Genomic DNA, 16,550 nt, shown 5'->3' with positions numbered 1-16,550 from the left:
CACCTACTTCAAACCTCGTACTGCACTTAGGTTAGGTACACTCGGGTGGAATAATTTAGAAGCATCAGATGAGTATCACATTTTAGCACTATGTTATTAATGTATGTATTTTGATTAATATGTCATAGCTACAAACCATTCTATTGCAATATTATTTTATCTTACTGCTAACCTCGTACATATTGTACATTGCAGTCTGTCTTACGATTGTAGCAATTCATATCTCTTGCACAAGAAATAAGACTGTTCAATAAACCCTTTTTATTGAAAACGCCGGTCTCTCTATTTCTGTGCAACTCTGTAGAAACGAAGCATGCACGATTGACTGGGGTGAAACTGTTATCGATTGTTTCCACGATTCTGAGAATGTTCCGATTCTAAAGGGAAACGAAGTTGTCATGTTTATGCGGTTGTCAAGACTAATCCCTTCTTGTATATTCGAGAAGTTTCTAGTGACCTCTGAGTTAGCTGGCACACACAAGTAATTAAGTTTAATATACTCGATAGAGACATACTGACCGTAGTCCTATGTCAAATCTATAGTGTATGTTATTCCAATGCTCAGAGCCTATCAGGGATATAGGAACTACACTACATGGCGCCCAACGATTTGGTAAGCCACTATTTTAACGCTAGATACCGAAGTAACTCAGTCGTGCTTTTCTCAGAGACCCTCTACTCATAAAACTCCATAAGACGTCTGGAGTGGGTAGGGATAATATCCGCCATAGCTGAGTAGGATGAAAGTCCTATGTATTAGCTGTTTGGTTTTGTTCAACGTTGAAGGATACAGTGTTCCAAAATATTGTGCACCTTATCTTTGTGTCCTTGAAACTTGCTCTGCAATTTTTCATTAAACAATGTCTGACACCGGAGGTGCTGTTGTCGACAACGGTGCAGCTGCGGCTGACCTTACAGGTTTAAATGAAAACTAAGCGGGTGTTGTACACATCCCACCAAATTTAACGAGAGCCATCACTCTAAAACTTATAAAACATGGTCTAACACCAAGAAGTGGTAGAGCAGTTTTCGTGATAGAGGCACATGAATCTCACCAGACAGAGGTATTCTACTCATGAATAGTATTCCCAGAATCAAATCCAGTAACACATACGTTTCACTTCTACAAAGAAGATGAACCACCTGAGGAATATATTCCTTTCAAGGATATTGAAATTCCACTCACCAGGAGCATGAGCTCTGGTTTAAAGGCGCCCTAAAACATTACAATCACATTACCAGGCTCGGTCCACTAGGTAGACCAGGAGCGACATGGCCGATTTTAGCCGGCTACACACCTCATCCTGACATTGAAACTATGTCAGACATACATTTACTTGCTCAACTCAAGGAGGTGATCAAGATATTTAGACAGTTGGTTCAATATGTCATGTGGACTTTCACAGTCCAACAACAATTAACAATTCCAAATCCAGCCCCTTATCAGGAGAATACACTCAAAATTACTCCACAGACTTTATATTCAGTCATGGGTAAATTACCTGCAAAACACGAACAAATTCCATTCTGGTTAGCACAGAAATTACTCAAATCGAAGCAGTATTTTCTAATACTACCTTTTTGAAAAACATAGAATTTTAACAATTTGTTTACCAATGGGTATCACACCACAGCTGGAAGACTGCACCTCTTGGGGCAGAGTCTTTGCTGCAATCTACACGAAAACACATGGTGTTCCATCAATGGCGGTAATACCTGATGTCCTGAAACAGATTCAAAACGAATACGGGGCAGAGCCTGCTCTGAATTTAGGTATGAAGTTACTTAAAAATTTCGACCAGGTGTCAGCAATAATATTATCTAATATTAAAGGAGAAGCAGCATCGGTGGCGATCCGCCAGAACCTAAGGGAATTTGATGTAATAGAACAACCTCAAGAACTAGCCAGAATAATTGAAAAATCCCATGAGGAATTAGGCAGAGACAGCCTGGGAGGGAAACCAGTGAAACCACAACTGTCTGAAAGTCCTGATAAGGTCTTTCCTAAAAACACTCCTACCTCTTCAAAAAAGAAGTGGGAATATAGCAAACAGCATTCCAAAGAGAAGCATTCTCATTCCCGAGGCAGATCTCCTCCACAGAACGAGCCCTCTGAAAGGAGGTACAACCTCCTGAATAGGGATAATTTGAGAAAACCTGACAGATATCAAGATAATGATACACGTTCCTCTCATACCTTTCAGATATCGTCACAGACATCCGAAGGAAGAGGACGGTCAGAAAACAAGGAAGCATGCGTTAAGTCCAAAGACGATCAACACGTTCAGAAAAATAAAGCAAAACCTTAATTCTCCAAGAAAAAGGTAGCAGGTCTGAAGGTCAGACATGCCGGGAATACTGAGAACTCAACTACAGAACGGAGAGTGGGCCCAGACTATGCTGGACAGTGCAGCAGAAGTTACAATAGCTCGCCAGAACCTGAAGGGACTTCTGGAGAACAGTGTACTTGAGTGAAGACATACAAGTTGAGACTGTAGACACTAGGGTTAGTTCTCCACATAGGTTATATGAAAAACACTCCGGATGGAGGGAGACATACCAAGAATAGTGAAAGCACTCTTTTGGGAGCATATTTCAAGGGGTTATAATATAGTTCTAGCAGAAAAGGACTGGCCACCAGAATTTGTCAGGGAGTGCCCACATGGCGAGGCCATTATTATGCCTGCCTTCTCCAACCATATGCCAGTTCATTTCAAATTTACATTTGCCAGGAAATGGGCAGTAGCCCAAGCGCCAGCACTGTATAAAAATCATGTAGGATGGGATGAGGACTCACCTCACCACAAAATCCAGTTAAAAAGTCAACCAACTGCACAAAGGCAGTACCCAGTTAAGCAAGAAGCTAAAAAACAGGTCAGGGAGATCTTAGATCAACTTGAATATCAGGGGGTGATTGAAACATGCACCTCATCAATGAACAATCCTTTGTTTCCTGTCTCCAAACCAGACAATACATATTGTCTAGTTTTTGATCACAGACACTTAAATTCTTGTTGCAAGAAATTTGCAGTGCAAAATGCACACAGTACAGCATTAATGAATAACATTGTGCGTAAATAATATAAAACCACATTAGACATTTCAAATGGTTTCTTTTGTCAAAATATTGCACCAGAAAGGAGATATTTGACCGCTTTCTCAATAATGGGGACCCAGCGTCAATTCTGTTGACTGCCCCAGAGGTTCAAAAACAGCCCGGGGTTATTCTCAGCAAGGGTAACAGAGTTACTACAAACTTATGATGACGAGGCATTGTCGTATGTCGATGACATATATTTAACAGACGATGACCTGTATAGGCACATACGCAATAGGCACACTACATTCTGACCAGGGTCCTGCGTTTAGCTCTAGGGCTTACAAAGAAGCCATGGTCAGTCCGGGCGTAGCATTGCGGTATTCTTCTCCATTCCATCCTGAGGGAAATTCTGCTGTGGAAAGAAAAAAACGGGACACAAAGCAGTCTATAACAGCAAGGGTATTAGGTTCGGGTGATGGGTGGGTCAAACATCTATATGGGGTCCAGCGAGCACTAAACAACTTGCCAAGAAGTTCTCTAGGAGGTGTCACTCCATATTAGGTCCTGTTTGGGACTAGAATGTTGGTTCCGGACTTAGATATGAAAGGCACAGTGGTGGAAAACAAACATTTTGATATCAAAGATCGTTTGGCTGTTTTACAGGACTTAAATGACTTGAGAAAACAACAAAGCAACGTGGTCCTGAAGCCAACCACCCCTGAAAAAAATCCTGCCGTCCCAGCAAGGCCTGTCTGGATCCCAAAGCTTGGGGATCTAGTCGGAGAAAAGATTGCGGACAAGAAGGAATTTGGGCCTTCTTACAGACAGCCAGTACCTGTCCTAGCAATCCACGGATCAAGAACAGTACTTTTGCCGCCCCTTGCTGGTAAAAAGGAGAAAAGATTTGTGTCCATCGACCTGATCAAACCACACTATGTGGCCGATACTGAACAGTAGACCAAGTGGACTCCGCCAATGTAGCAGACGCAATCCTCTAGCTACAATCCAAGAGGTTCAAACTGAGAGACTCATCACCTTTGAAGATTCGACAGTAAGAAATAGAGGACTAAGCAACAATGCTATGGACCTTGTACCTCTTGAGACCCAAATAACAGTTCGTCCAGATACACCTGTCTACCACGAAGTAACAAGTGATCAGCTGGTTCCAGTGAATTCAACAAATCCTGATGCAATTCCAACCATTGACAGAACTGCTTCTGGCTATTTCATGAACTTTGATACGTTTTCTGAGGATCCCAGCGAGCCTGAAACTACGCCAGCACAAAGAACTTTCAAAGAACAAGCAACAGACTTTTTTCAACTCCTGAAAAAGACTTATCTGGTTTCACCATGGATTGAACTATGGATTGTTTTGGGAATATTCTTCTTTCTACTTTGGTTAGCTCTGATAATAACTCTGGGTATGCTGATTAATGGAAGATCTATTCAAATGGACACAGCAAGTACAAGAGTGAACTTACTTCTCCAGCCACACAAATCATCCCATCGTGAAGCAAGAGACTTGTCAGCAGTGAACATCACAGCGATTACTATACCTGATGGTATAGTGTGGGACAAAACTGAATATGACATTTTTGGTCCGTCGGAGCTTTTGAAGATTCCACATTTATTTAAAATTTCATTAAGTGACTTTATTATCTCCAGTACCTTTTCTGATGATTGGGACATCGATACTGTTAATAATATGACGTCTGATCTAGAGATGTCAGCTGCATTCACTAATAATGTATATCTACAAGGTTCATCGGACTATGAACAAATGTATTACTATAACCACTATGGTCATCATTTCTTGCATACATCTGCAATGCCCAGAAACATATTTATGTATAACCAATGGGAACATTGTCCGACGCCACCAAAGGGTAGCTCGAAAACATTTGCAATGAAATTTCCGTATTTTTCAGGGATCAATTTGTCAAGTGCAGAATCATTTTACTCTAAAAATGTCAATAAGACAGGAATGAATAGTATGTTAGCGAATACCAAACAGATTTATTCTGCAGCCTTTATTGCCCAACTGTCTAGATAGGGTTACGACTTTTAGAAATACAATATTGAGACAAAAACTGTCTGGGGTACTAAAGATTGGCAAGTACAGGGAATAGAAGCTTTGTTTAGAGCCTGTATCATCCCTGAGCAAATTATGTTTTTGAACGACACTGTCCAACAAACATCATGCCTTGGATTAGCCAAGATAAAAGACATGAACACCCTGTCTATACCTGCACCTACAAGTGAAAGCACTATAAAGGGGGAGGTCGACGTACATAATATTTTGCATCACAACAGATCAGATCCTGAATGGAGAAAATGGTTGCTCTGGCCCTTAGACACAAACAACTGTCAAGATAGATTCCTGAATAAAACACAAGGTTTTACCTTTCATAGGCCAGACCCACATTATGTCCAAAGACAGCATCCGGGGGTAGTAACAACTTACAATGTAGGGAAACTTTGCCTTGATTGGCTACAGAAAGCTACACTAGAGGATGTAAAACAACACTTAACTTTACTTCAAGAAGACGTAGACCTTAGGGAATTCTTGTTAGGACCAAGAAGACCACGTCAAAAATGTTTCATATATGCTGCTATCTACGCTGCTTATAATGAAGCATGGAAGGTCACCCAAGCAGAGACTGCAGAACGAATACGAAAAATTGATCGTATTCATTTAGAGAAATCTCTCTCTGTAGTAGACAATGGGTTAACGACTCTGTCGACCAGGATATATTCTTTGGACAGCATTGTATCCTCTGTCATAGACATCATGGAACAAGACTTGGTCATGTTGCAACATGGTCAGTCTCAGTTACGTTTTATCATGCTATTAGGCTGGACACTCCAAAACCTGCGTTCTGGCCATGTGCCTTGGCGTGTAATCAATACTACTGTTTTCAGAATTCAATCTCACTGACAGACAGCTCAAACTGGCGCAAAGGGTAGCAGACTATACGGTGCTGAGCATTGAAAAACTGGAGAAATTACCATTCACAGTGGCAGAAAAACCAGCTACTGAGTGAATCATACATGGTAAGATTACTCTGCCTGTTACGACTTTCCATTTTCAGTATTGCCTAAGAAATATACCAGCAGGCAAATATGAAAGGTTGGATAAAGAATACATCAAGACATCCTGGGATTTATCTTACACACACAGATGTTGGAGTGGGGGACGTGAAGTGTTTCTTAGCGATGAAAACTGTGACTACGCGGTTCTCTCCTTTGTCAGGGTATTAACTTACATGGGGCCTGTCATGGTACCACTACAAACTTATCCTGCCACCTGCACGGTTCCCCGGCAGCAGTGATTAATCCAATCTTTTGTCAACTTTCGAATGGGAGTTACATTATGTTGAATGATCACAGCTGCTGTGGCATGCTGCCAGGTATCCCATATCTAGTAACGGTTACTTCCATGGTCACTTGCTGTATGCAAGTCTTGCTTCCCAAAATAGACCTAGTCAGGGAGTCGCCTTTATGGCCTTCACTGAATATCTCTTCTATACGAATTGACACTCTAAGCAGAATGAAAGCCATTCTTTTACAAAAAACTGTGCCATTGACCTCTGCTAAAGAAACCTATGACCTCTAAGTCGCAAGGACTTCTGCAGAGATACATACCCTTTTGTATACAAACTGCCCTGTGTATTTCTCAGAAATGTTAGGTCGTATTTTAAACATGTCTGATACGAGCGGTATTGTTCATGTATTTAAGACCGTGTGTGCAGGACTGTTAGCACCTTTTCAAGCAGTCCTTCCAAACTTTGTGCACTCTGTGTTTGGCAGATTGCTGCTCTTTTTAGCACTCGTTGCAGGGATACTATTTTTGCTCCTACTGCTGCGATATGGCAAGCCAAATCACCAGCGATACCCAGTTCACCATGGAAAGAACTCTATTGGAGATGAAGTGTCGTGAGCGCATCGTCCAAATTCTGGGTTTACCTCATCTACGAGAATTAAACACAACTAGGTTTCTGTCATTCAGACCTATCTGGCAAGATTGCATCTTACCTGTTCTACGCTGCCTGCTATGCGGTGAAAAATGCGTGCTGGACATTTGTCTGACACTCCCATCAGTCATGCCTACGGATATCGATACTCTGCTGGACCCGATAACGGCCCATGCTATGTGTTGTCCCCAGCGGCTACCAATCCTGATGGCGGCATTCATTGAGATCTCACAGACGCACAACGCTACTGCTGAGGTTCGAGAGGAAACACCAGGCACGCAGGTAACATCCAATCCGAACATTGCTGATGCTTCCCATGCTGAAGGCGATAGTTCGCATCTCTGTGCTGTTGATCTTCTACACGAGGTATTCCAACTCTCACCTTCAACGGTAGACGACTTGTTGTCTACACGTTTAGAAACTTTTATGTTTTCTACATCCCCACACACTGACTTTTGAATCAAGCACACAATGTTCCGGAGAGACTCTGAATTTGGCCTTCATTCTTTTTCAGACATGCTACTGACTTTGGAACCTTTTTTCTTATGGTTAATTATTGTTTCCATATTTGTACTTTTTGCATTTTTTGGCACAGTAATCTACTTATAGTAGAACTATTCATAGAGAACAGAATTCTTTGATAACACTTCCAGGGACAGTATGCCACCTTGTCATGAATAACAAATTGACTTATGTAACCTGATATGAAATGGTTTAAGGCTTTTATCTTCTGTATTTACGAGCCATTTCATCACATGTATATATTTTGGTTCATTCATTTAGCATTCCAATGTAATCCTATGCTTAGAATGAAACATTGCCTTTAATATGTACAACACTTTATGGATAGCAATGGTTTTGTAATGTATTTTTAGAACATATGTCTTTTAGATATGTTTTTAGCTTATTTTAGCAAACCCATGCGATACTCTGTTTTAAGATATGTTTAGAACGTTTAGGATTTAGTAACATCGTTCATACGAAACTGGAGTGGGTGTTGTCTGTAGATTTAGATTCAGTTTATAGGTATCCCGATTTATGCCCTTATATAGGTACAATTCACATTGCCCTTATTTGGACATAGAAATCCGGCCCTTATTTAGACATTGTCCGTACAAACCAAATACAGGCATGGCCACCTACATCCGTCCATCCACGTCACAAATATTTCTTGGAAAACCAGACCCTTAAGCTTAAGGAATTTCCCCCAGCTTGAATATTGATTTCTCCAAGAATTCATTAAGTATGCATGAACATCTATTCCTTAGTGGTTCATTCATGACGTTACTCTGCCCGACTTTTACGTCAATACTGGTATTCCTAGACACCTTCAAGGTAAAAATATACTAGCACTTGCCTTGGCAAATTGCGGTTCCCGGAGGATTCAATCATACCTAGACTACGCGGTTTGCCACGGCAAGTTCGGAAGGAGATTGAGTTCCAGCCTGATGCACTGACCTGACGCTGCCATCCTCCTCGCAGAGAATCCAGCTCCAGTGCTCTCTGACCTCCCCTGCGGGGGTTAGGCTATCGAGTCCTGAAAAGAGATTCTAACCTCTCTCATTCTCGCATTTGACGATGCAGCGCACGCAACGAAATTCGTTTTATTAATTGTTTTCGTAACTTACCTGAAATCGGCCTTATGCCGCATTTTGCAAACCCCCACCCTGCCCCTCCTCTGCGCCACGTCACCGCCCCGGTAAAATGCCCTACACGGGCCGTCGCTGCTCGTACTGCACTTAGGTTAGGTACACTGGGGTAGAACAATTTAGAAGCATCAGATGAGTATCACATTTTAGCATTATGTTATTTATGTATGTATTTTGATTAATATATGTCATAGCTACAAACCATGCTATTGCAGTATTATTGTACATCACAGTCTGTCTTACGATTGTAGCAATTCATATCTCTTGCACGAGAAATTAGACTGTTCAATAAACCCTTTTTATTGAAAACGCCTGTCTCTCTATTTCTGTGCAACTCTGTAGAAACGAAGCATGCACGATTGACTGGGGTGAAACTGTTATCTATTGTTTCCACGATACTGAGTCTGTTCCGATTCTAAAGGGAAACAAAGTTGTCATGTTTATGCGGTTGTCAGAGACTAATCCCTTCTTGTATATTCGAGAAGTTTCTAGTGACCTCTGAGTTAGCTGGCACACACAAGTATTTAAGTTTAATATACCCGATAGAGACATACTGACCTTAGTCCTATGTCAAATCTATAGTGTATGTTATTCCAATGCGCAGAGCCTATCAGGGATATAGGAACTACACTACAAGGGAAGTCAGCAAGTCAGATCTGTAACTTCGGGATAAGGATTTGCTCTAAGGGCTGGTTCGGTCGGGCTGGGGCGCGAAGCGGGGCTGGGCGCATGCCGCGGCTGGATAAGGCGCCTCCCTCCGGGGTGGCGGCGACACTGGACGTGAGCCAGGCCCTTAGTGTGGATCGCCCCAGCTGTGATGGTCGCCTCTCTCCGTGCCCCCTCCCTGGGGGCACGGGGCCGGTGTTCTGCCTTGGCCGGTGCCTAGCAGCTGACTTAGAACTGGTGCAGACCAGGGGAATCCGACTGTTTAATTAAAACAAAGCATAGCGAAAGCCCGAGGCGGGTGTTGACACGATGTGATTTCTGCCCAGTGCTGAATGTCAAAATGAAGAAATTCAATGAAGCGTGGGTAAACGGCGGGAGTAACTATGACTCTCTTAAGGTAGCCAAATACCTCATCATCTTAATTAGTGACGTGCATGAATGGATGAATGAGATTCCCACTGGCCCTACCTACTATCTAGTGAAACAACAGCCTAAGGAACGGGCTTGGCAGAATCAGCGGGGTAAGAAAGCCCTGTTGAGCTTGACTCTAGTCTGGCACTGTAAAGAGACATGAGGAGGTGTAGAATAAGTTGGAGGCCCTCGGGCTGCCGGAGAAATACCACTACTCTTATAGTTTTTTCACTTACCCGGTGAGGCCGGAGGGTGAGCCCCGTAGGGCTCTCGCTTCTGGCTCTAAGCGCCCGGTGCCCGCCCGGCGCGACCCGCTCTGGGGACAGTGGCAGGTGGGGAGTTTGACTGGGGCGGTACACCTGTCAAACAATAACGCAGGTGTCCTAAGGCGAGCTCAGGGAGGACAGAAACCTTCCGCAGGGCAGAAGGGCAAAAGCTCGCTTATCTCGATTTTGTGAAAGCAGGGCCTAATGATTTTTCTGACTTTTTCAGTTTCAAGCAGGATGTGTCAGAAAAGTTACCACAGGGATATCTGGCTTGTGGCGGCCAGGCGTTTATAGGGAAGTCGCTTTTTGATCCTTCGATGTCGGTTCCTCCCATCATTGTGAAGCAGAATTCACCAAGCGTTGGATTGTTCACCCACTAATAGGGAACATGAGCTGGCTTTAGAGCATCGTGAGACAGGTTAGTTTTACCCTACTGATTATGTGTTGTTGCAATAGTAATCCTGCTCAGTATGAGAGAAACCGCAGGTTAAGACATTTGGTGTATGTGCTTGGCTGAGGAGCCAATGGGGCGAATCTACCATCTGTGGAATTATGACTGAACGCCTCTAAGTGAGAATCACCCCTAAACTGTAACGATACTGCAGTGCCGTGGAGCCTCAATTGGCCTGGGATAGCCGGCCTCTCTCGGGGGCCGTGCGTAGAGCTGCTCGCTTGGGGAACGGAGAGCAGACGGAAGGGGGCTGTCTCCATTGCCCTTAGTGCATCGCATGTTCGGTGGGCACCCGGTGCTAAATCATTCATAGACAACCTGATTCAGGGTCAGGGTTTCGTAAGTAGCAGAGCAGCTACCTCGCGACGATCTAGCGAGGGTCATCCTCTGAGCCAAGCTTTTGTTTTTCTGTGCGTGGGAGCCCACGGATGCCCTCCTCCACCACACCCAGGGGTGGGTCCCTCTGCCACCGGGACGGCAGGAGGGGGCGATGCGGGCCTGCTGGAGTCTGCCTTCACCAAGTGCCCTCCAGCACGGGTGCCTCCCCCTCCCGTCCCTTCCCCACTGGGGTGCGGGGATCGGGGCCACCATCCGGTGCAGGTCAGCAGGGTGACCAGATGGCCTGGGCCGGCCGGGCCCCCTTCCCACTGCATAAATAACAGCTGCTGGGCAGAATGCAGAACAATGTCATACATTCACCCTAGTACAGAGATTGTGGCCTAAATCCATAGTTTTTTTGCTCACCATGCCATTCCAGTTTGAACCCAGCCATATGCAAATCAGTCTTGACCCTGTGCCTCATGGGAACAGTCCAGCCCGAACTGCCAAGCCAGGTCCTCCCTGGACTGGAAACAAGCATCCTAGAACCGATTTCGGGGTTTCACCCCTCTTCAGCCAGGGTAGCTTTATTCCAGTGGTATGGAGAGCACGGGACCCACGTCTGGGCATACCCGTCCCACTCGGTGTGACAAATGCAAAAGCAACAGTTGATGGACAGAATGCAGAACAATGTCATACATTCACCCCAGTACAGAGATCTGGGCCTAAATCCATCGTTTTTTTGCTCACCATGCTTTTCCAGTTTGAACCCAGCCATATGCAAATCAGTCTTGACCATGTGCCTCATGGGAACAGTCCAGCCCGAACTGCCAAACCAGGTCCTCCCTGGACTGGAAACAAGCATCCTAGAACCAGTTTCGGGGATTCACCCCTCTTCAGCCAGGATAGCTTGGTTCTAGTGGCATGGAGAGCATGGGACCCACGTCTGGGCATACCCATCCCACGCGGGGTGACAAATGCAAAAGCAACAGTTGATGGACAGAATGCAGAACAATGTCATACATTCACCCCAGTATAGAGATCTGGGCCTTCCTGCGCAAGTCGAGCAGGGAGGTGAGCAGCCCCGGGGAAGGAGCCTCCCGAACCGCAGCCTCGGAGCACCTGGCCACCCTCACCTTCGTCTGACTCCAAGGGCGACTGGGTACGGCACCCTCCCAGGCAATCTGGACGCTAGGTCGTCCCGGGCCATCTGGTCACCTGGCTGCGCAACCAGATGGCCCAGCGGGCCGGGCGACCAGATGGCCCTGCTCGCTGGGTGACCAGATGGCCCTGCGGGCCGGGTGACCAGATGGCCCTGTGGGCTGGGTGACCAGATGGCCCTGCTGGCGGGGTGACCAGATGGCCGGGCTGATGCCAACTTTTGTCCTTCCCCCAGGGTTCTGTAAGCCCCCACTATGTGTCAGGGAAAATGGGTCCCCGGGCAGGCTGGCGGGGAGAAGATGTGGCCTGGGCTTAAGCCTCCTTGGTTCCTCCTCCCGGGGCTCCGGGAAGGATGGATGGGGCACCTGCCCGAGTCAGCCCCTTTGGGCCCAGGGTCCGGGGTAGGGGGTGACAGTCAGTTGCCAGGGCAGGGTGGCTGAAGAGCGGGGAGGCCTGCCTAGTTCCCCACTGGTGCCTGGTCGAGGAGCGGCAGGAGGCCAGCCCTGTGTGAAAGGGGTGCCCCCTGGAGAGATATGAGAAGCCCTGAGCAAAGGACGTCTGGGCCCGGTCTGGGATGGCAGCAACTTGTGGACATCCCGCACCGCCCAGGAGGTGCGGTCAGCAGGCCGTGCGCAGGGCTTCCCTTTCTCCTGTGGGTGAGCGGGGCCTGGCAGAGGGGAAGTGGCAGGCCTGTGAATCAGCCCTCTTCTATGGCTGGGAGGGAGGCCCTTGGGTCAGATCTCAGACAGGGCCCGGTCTCCAGCACAGGCAGGGGGGAATTGGGCTCCACGGGCATAGCGGCCTCGGGGCACGGTCCAGACCGGACTCTGGTCAAGGGTGCCTATGTGGCAAGATTGGGCTGGTTGGCTCGATACACAATGAGCGTGGACCCCGGTGAGGGTTTCCGAGCCTTGGAGGAGAGAGGACGGGGCTGGGCAGGGTCAGGGTCAGGGAGCCAGCAGGGCCGGGTCTGCCAGGCCACTGGGGTAGGGGATGCTGCCCCAGCGTGGCTGGGTCTCCTGGCCTGGGTCCCAGTGGGCACTAGGGTGAGCCCACCTGGCCCAGGCAGGTTCCCCTGCTTGGCTGGGGTAAGCAGCAGAAACTGGACCCTAGGATCCGGCAGGTCCCCGGGAGTGGTAGCCCCTAGTCATGTAAGCCAGCCGAGTGCCCGGGCGCTGAGGACAGGGGGTCCATCGTGGCCCAGGGAGGCTCTCCCAGGTCTGGCCTAGGGTTCAGAAGCTGGGACTGGGACCGGGCACGGGGCTTGAGCTCCGTCCGGCAGGCCCTGGGGTGTGGGAGTCCCCCGTGCCGCAAGCAGGCCGAGGGTCCGGGTGCTGGGGACAGAGGGGGGTTCCACCAGAGGCCCTGGGAGGATCTCCCTGGCCTGCCTGGGTGCAGTAGCTGGGACCGGGATATATTCTTTGGACAGCATTGTATCCTCTGTCATAGACATCATGGAACAAGACTTGGTCATGTTGCAACATGGTCAGTCTCAGTTACGTTCTATCATGCTATTAGGCTGGACACTCCAAAACCTGCGTTCTGGCCATGTGCCTTGGCGTTTAATCAATACTACGTCACTGTTTTCAGAATTCAATCTCACTGACAGACAGCTCAAACTGGCGCAAAGGGTAGCAGACTATACGGTGCTGAGCATTGAAAAACTGGAGAAATTACCATTCACAGTGGCAGAAAAACCAGCTACTGAGTGAATCATACATGGTAAGATTACTCAACCTGTTACGACTTTCCATTTTCAGTATTGCCTAAGAAATATACCAGCAGGCAAATATGAAAGGTTGGATAAAGAATACATCAAGACATCCTGGGATTTATCTTACACACACAGATGTTGGAGTGGGGGACGTGAAGTGTTTCTTAGCGATGAAAACTGTGACTACGCGGTTCTCTCCTTTGTCAGGGTATTAACTTACATGGGGCCTGTCATGGTACCACTACAAACTTATCCTGCCACCTGCACGGTTCCCCGGCAGCAGTGATTAATCCAATCTTTTGTCAACTTTCGAATGGGAGTTACATTATGTTGAATGATCACAGCTGCTGTGGCATGCTGCCAGGTATCCCATATCTAGTAACGGTTACTTCCATGGTCACTTGCTGTATGCAAGTCTTGCTTCCAAAAATAGACCTAGTCAGGGAGTCGCCTTTATGGCCTTCACTGAATATCTCTTCTATACGAATTGACACTCTAAGCAGAATGAAAGCCATTCTTTTACAAAAAACTGTGCCATTGACCTCTGCTAAAGAAACCTATGACCTCTAAGTCGCAAGGACTTCTGCAGAGATACATACCCTTTTGTATACAAACTGCCCTGTGTATTTCTCAGAAATGTTAGGTCGTATTTTAAACATGTCTGATACGAGCGGTATTGTTCATGTATTTAAGACCGTGTGTGCAGGACTGTTAGCACCTTTTCAAGCAGTCCTTCCAAACTTTGTGCACTCTGTGTTTGGCAGATTGCTGCTCTTTTTAGCACTCGTTGCAGGGATACTATTTTTGCTCCTACTGCTGCGATATGGCAAGCCAAATCACCAGCGATACCCAGTTCACCATGGAAAGAACTCTATTGGAGATGAAGTGTCGTGAGCGCATCGTCCAAATTCTGGGTTTACCTCATCTACGAGAATTAAACACAACTAGGTTTCTGTCATTCAGACCTATCTGGCAAGATTGCATCTTACCTGTTCTACGCTGCCTGCTATGCGGTGAAAAATGCGTGCTGGACATTTGTCTGACACTCCCATCAGTCATGCCTACGGATATCGATACTCTGCTGGACCCGATAACGGCCCATGCTATGTGTTGTCCCCAGCGGCTACCAATCCTGATGGCGGCATTCATTGAGATCTCACAGACGCACAACGCTACTGCTGAGGTTCGAGAGGAAACACCAGGCACGCAGGTAACATCCAATCCGAACATTGCTGATGCTTCCCATGCTGAAGGCGATAGTTCGCATCTCTGTGCTGTTGATCTTCTACACGAGGTATTCCAACTCTCACCTTCAACGGTAGACGACTTGTTGTCTACACGTTTAGAAACTTTTATGTTTTCTACATCCCCACACACTGACTTTTGAATCAAGCACACAATGTTCCGGAGAGACTCTGAATTTGGCCTTCATTCTTTTTCAGACATGCTACTGACTTTGGAACCTTTTTTCTTATGGTTAATTATTGTTTCCATATTTGTACTTTTTGCATTTTTTGGCACAGTAATCTACTTATAGTAGAACTATTCATAGAGAACAGAATTCTTTGATAACACTTCCAGGGACAGTATGCCACCTTGTCATGAATAACAAATTGACTTATGTAACCTGATATGAAATGGTTTAAGGCTTTTATCTTCTGTATTTACGAGCCATTTCATCACATGTATATATTTTGGTTCATTCATTTAGCATTCCAATGTAATCCTATGCTTAGAATGAAACATTGCCTTTAATATGTACAACACTTTATGGATAGCAATGGTTTTGTAATGTATTTTTAGAACATATGTCTTTTAGATATGTTTTTAGCTTATTTTAGCAAACCCATGCGATACTCTGTTTTAAGATATGTTTAGAACGTTTAGGATTTAGTAACATCGTTCATACGAAACTGGAGTGGGTGTTGTGTGTAGATTTAGATTCAGTTTATAGGTATCCCGATTTATGCCCTTATATAGGTACAATTCACATTGCCCTTATTTGGACATAGAAATCCGGCCCTTATTTAGACATTGTCCGTACAAACCAAATACAGGCATGGCCACCTACATCCGTCCATCCACGTCACAAATATTTCTTGGAAAACCAGACCCTTAAGCTTAAGGAATTTTCCCCAGCTTGAATATTGATTTCTCCAAGAATTCATTAAGTATGCATGAACATCTATTCCTTAGTGGTTCATTCATGACGTTACTCTGCCCGACTTTTACGTCAATACTGGTATTCCTAGACACCTTCAAGGTAAAAATATACTAGCACTTGCCTTGGCAAATTGCGGTTCCCGGAGGATTCAATCATACCTAGACTACGCGGTTTGCCACGGCAAGTTCGGAAGGAGATTGAGTTCCAGCCTGATGCACTGACCTGACGCTGCCATCCTCCTCGCAGAGAATCCAGCTCCAGTGCTCTCTGACCTCCCCTGCGGGGGTTAGGCTATCGAGTCCTGAAAAGAGATTCTAACCTCTCTCATTCTCGCATTTGACGATGCAGCGCACGCAACGAAATTCGTTTTATTAATTGTTTTCGTAACTAATCTGAAATCGGCCGTATGCCGCATTTTGCAAACGCCCACCCTGCCCCTCCTCTGCGCCACGTCACCGCCCCGGTAAAATGCCCTACACGGGCCGTCGCTGCTCGTACTGCACTTAGGTTAGGTACACTGGGGTAGAACAATTTAGAAGCATCAGATGAGTATCACATTTTAGCATTATGTTATTTATGTATGTATTTTGATTAATATATGTCATAGCTACAAACCATGCTATTGCAGTATTATTGTACATCGCAGTCTGTCTTACGATTGTAGCAATTCATATCTCTTGCACGAGAAATTAGACTGTTCAATAAACCCTTTTTATTGAAAACGCCTGTCTCTCTA

The 16,550-nt window shown here is 45.9% G+C and overlaps 1 protein-coding gene and 1 pseudogene across 1 annotated transcript in view; one reads left to right on the top strand and one right to left on the bottom strand.

The window, feature by feature from the left end:
* The window catches only part of LOC146817941 (potassium/sodium hyperpolarization-activated cyclic nucleotide-gated channel 1-like), a 1,926,818-nt gene that overhangs the window by 278,934 nt on the left and 1,631,334 nt on the right, over positions 1–16,550 (bottom strand). The window lies entirely within an intron of this gene.
* Positions 9,282–10,859, top strand: LOC146817945 (28S ribosomal RNA; annotated as a pseudogene).

Source organism: Triturus cristatus, chromosome 6, assembly GCF_964204655.1.
Source record: "Triturus cristatus chromosome 6, aTriCri1.1, whole genome shotgun sequence".
Taxonomy (NCBI): Eukaryota; Metazoa; Chordata; class Amphibia; order Caudata; family Salamandridae; genus Triturus; species Triturus cristatus.
This window is presented reverse-complemented; position numbering and strand designations above follow the sequence as displayed.